We start from the raw sequence: 4162 nt of genomic DNA, 5'->3' as shown, positions 1-4162 counted from the left end.
CGTCTTGGAGGTTACACCAGGGGCCTCCACGCCTCATGTTTGACACACGACAAACTGGAGGTAAACACTAAGTTTGGAGTACACCAGGGGCCTCCAGCTCTCCATGTACGACAACACAAACTGGAGGTAACCACTAGTTTGGAGTTCACCAGGGGCCTCCACGCTCCATGTTTGACACAACAAACTGAGGAGGTAAACACTAAGTATTGGGAGGTTAACACCAGGGGCCCTCCACGCTCCATGCAAACAATAACAGCCTCTGTTCCTTTTAGGCTCAGTCTGAAAATACAGGAAACAGTTTAATTTAGGTGTAAATAATGTGTGATGGTTTTCAACTGAACGCTACGACCATCCACAACCAAAAAATCAGGCCTGTGGCTGAATCTAGTTGCCTAACCCTAGGCTAGGGTGTGTTACTGGACTGGGCTAGGAGTTGTTCCTGTACTGGGGGCTTAGGAGTTGTTGCCTAGGACTGAGGCTAGGGGTTGTTACGGGATGGGCTAGGGTTTGTTACTGACTGGCTAGGGGGGTTGTTACTGGACTGGGCTAGGGTTGTTACTAGCTGGGGGTAGGGGTTGTTACTGTACTGGGCTAGGGGTTTTACTGAGACTGGGCTAGGGGGTAGTTACTGTACTGGGTCAGGGGTTTGTTACTGGACTGGGCTAGGGAGTTGTTAACTGGGACTGGTAGAGTGTACTATCGCAGGGCATACGTTTAGGCTGCCTAGTGTCTGGACTAGGCTAAGGGTTGTTTACTGGCAGCTGACTGCGTGACGGGCAGGGGTTGGTTCAGACTGAGGGTGAACTGGGCTAGGAGTTGTTTACTCGAGCTGGGCTAGCGGGTTGTTCCGGGACTGGGCTAGGAGTGTTTCCTGGACTGGGCTAGGGTTGTTATCTGGACTGGGCTAGGGTTGTTACTAGGACTGGGCTAGGGGTTGTATTACTGGATGGCTGGGCTAGGGGTTTGTTACTGGTACTGGGCTAAGGAGTGGTTACTGGGACTGGGCTAGGGTTTTTGTTTTGTACTGGACTGGGCTAGGGGTTGTTACTAGGACTGGCTAGGGTTGTTACTGTACTCCGCTAGGGGTTGTTACTGGACTGGGCTAGGGGTGAGTAAATTCTGTATCTGGGCTAGGGTTGTTACTGGACTGGGCTAGGGGGTTGTTACTGGACTGGGCTAGGGGTTTGTTACTCGTACTGGGCTTAGGGGGTGTTACTTGGCTGGGCTAAGGGTTGTTACTGGACTGGGCTAGGGGTTGTCTACTGACTGACTGGCATAGGTTTGCTCGAGACTGTGGCTGACTGGGTGGGTTGTTACTGGACTGGGGCTAGGGGTTGGTTACTGGACTCCGCGGCTAGGGTTGTTTACTAAGACTGGGCCTAGGGGTTGTTACTAACTGGCGTCTACGGGAGTTGTTTCACTGGATGCGGGCTAGGAAGTTGTTACTGTACCTGGGCTAGGGGTTGTCTACTGTACTATGGGCTAATGGGTTGCCTGCGTTTCCAACCTTTGGGGGCCCCTAGTTTTTCTAGTATGTTTTTACTGGACTGGGTCTAGGGTTGTTTACCTGTACCTTGGGTTAAGTGATTGGTCAAGCTGGACTGGGCTAAGGGTTGTTTTCTGCGGCCTGCGGCTAGGGGTTATGTTAACTGGACTGGGCTAGGGGCTCTGTTACTGGTACTGGCTAGTGATTGTAAACTGGTATCTGGGCTAATGTATCGGGTGTTTCTGCGACTGGGGCTAGGGGTTGTTACTTGGGGCTACTGGGCTAGGAGTTGTTTACAGTGGGGGACTTAGGGCTAGGTAGTTGTTCCTCCCGTACACTGGGCTAGGGGTTGTTACTGGACTGGGCTGAGGGGTTGTTACTGGACTGGGCTAGGGTTATGTTGGGCACGAGTGTTACTGGAGGATTTCTGGGGCTGCTAGGCGGTTGTTACTAGGAACATTGGCGGGAGGGGTTTGTTACTAGGGATGTGGCGTGGGGTTGTTACTGACTGGGCTAGGGGTTTGTTACTAAGACTGGGCTAGGGTTGTTACTGGAGCTGTGGCTAGGAGTTGTTACTGATGGACTAGGGCTAGGGGTTGTTTACTGGTGACTGGGGCTAGGGGTTGGTACTGGGACTGGCTTAGGGTTGTTACTGTATACTGGGCTAGTGATTGATCAACTGGACTGGGCTAGGGGTGTTTCTGGGGCTGGGCTAGGGGTTTGTTACTGAGCTGGTCGTAGGGGTTGTACTGTACTGGGCTAGCTGATGTGGACTTGGGTAGTGTGGACTGGGCTAGGCGTTCGGGGCTAGGGGTTGTTACTGACTGGCTAGAGTGACTGATGTACTGGGCCTAGGGGTTGTGTACTAGGGACACACAAACTGGAGGTAAACACTAGTTTGGAGGTACACCAGGGGCCTCCACGCTCCATGCAAACAATAACAGCCTCTGTTCCTTTTAGGCTCAGTCTGAAAATACAGGAACAGTTATTTAGGTGTAAATAATGTGTGATGGTTCAACTGAACGCTACGACCATCCACCACAACAAAAATCAGCCTGTGGCTGAATCTAGTTGCCTAACCCTAGGCTAGGGGTTGTTACTGGACTGGGCTAGGAGTTGTTCCTGTACTGGGCTAGGAGTTGTTCCTGGACTGGGCTAGGGGTTGTTACTGGACTGGGCTAGGAGTTGTTACTGGACTGGGCTAGGGGTTGTTACTGGACTGGGCTAGGGGTTGTTACTGTCTGTAACAAACAAGAACTCCTGGAGAATCTATCGTTTCCCAACCGGAAACTGAAATCCTCTCGCAGTAGAGAGGATGACGACTGGAGACGCGAAACCACAGACTGCAGGTCGTTCAGGAAGGCACGGCGTAGCTGAATGACACCTGCTCACACGCAGCACTGAAGAGGCAAAACACGACAGGGCGGATAAAGGAACGGAACAGCAACATAAACAAGACATTCGCGATCAGGACCGAGCGGAAACAGAGGGAGATAATAGGGACTTGCTAGATGAGAGGGCAAAATAGGGGACAGGTTGAAAGTAGTAGATGAGGTGTTAGGAGATATGAGAAGTGGGAGCAGAACGGAAGACGAGGGAGAGGGGAGAGCGGGAGAGGGAGAGAGGGAGGGAGGAGGGAGGGATAGACTAGAGGAGGGAAAGGAACTAGGATAAGACCAGCAGAGGGGGAAAGCAAGGGACAAGACATGATGATCAAAGACAAACATGAACAAGAAATAATCATTTTCAAACCTTTCTTAATTTGTAATGATCACTAACGTATCTCTGCTTTCTGTGTGGGAATACGTTGGACAGATTTCCAAATGTAAGTAAAATCACATTTTTGTAATAAGAGTTTTTACCGGTCTTCGTATGCCAACGGGGGTGAGGGTTGGCAGTGTGTAATAAACAATGAAATTAAAATATGAGATCACACGAGGCCAAATTTTGGCCCGTGAGCCACCAGTTGGCACCCCGGTTTCGCAGATAGGCTTCGTAGTTCCGTTTTGATCGGTGTGTGTGTGGTGCGGGGCATGTGTGTGTGTGGAAATGTACAGGTTTTAGAGGCATATCCCTATTTTTCGGTCTGTCGATTCCTTCTCTCCCCGCGGCTGTGGTGTGTCGGTGTGGTGTGTCTGTGTGTGTGGTGTGTGTGTGTGTGTGTTGTAGTGTTCGTGTGGTGTGTGTTGTGTGTGTGTGTGGTGTGTAGTGGTGGTGTGGTGTTGGTGTGGTGGTGTGTGTGTGTGTGTGTGAGTGTGTGTGTGTGTGTGTGGTGTGATGTGTGGTGTGTGTGGTGTGTGTGTGCGTGTGTGTGTGCTGATGTGCTTGTGTGTTGCGCTCCATTTCTTAGAACACCTCCAGCGTCCTCTTGTTCTCTAGCAACCAGAGGAGTTAATAGGGATGACTCTGGTTCTCCTTATATGCCTCCCAGAAGCAGGTCTGAACTGGATGGGTTGGATGACTGAATGTGTGAGTCAATGGATGTGTATGTCACTACCAGTGAGCTCATGGGTGAGCCTGTACCCGCTAACATACATCTAGAGTTCAGCTTGTTTCTACCTCTGCTTCTTGCTTCTCTCCCTCTGCCCAAACTGTCTCTCTGTCTCTCTGTTAGCCAATCTCATAGACTTCTATTGACCTGGCCAAAGTTAAATACTTACATTGTTCAAAGGTAGC

The sequence above is a fragment of the Salvelinus sp. IW2-2015 genome, unplaced genomic scaffold (genome assembly GCF_002910315.2).
Source record: "Salvelinus sp. IW2-2015 unplaced genomic scaffold, ASM291031v2 Un_scaffold2299, whole genome shotgun sequence".
Classification (NCBI taxonomy): Eukaryota; Metazoa; Chordata; class Actinopteri; order Salmoniformes; family Salmonidae; genus Salvelinus; species Salvelinus sp. IW2-2015.
This window is presented reverse-complemented; position numbering follows the sequence as displayed.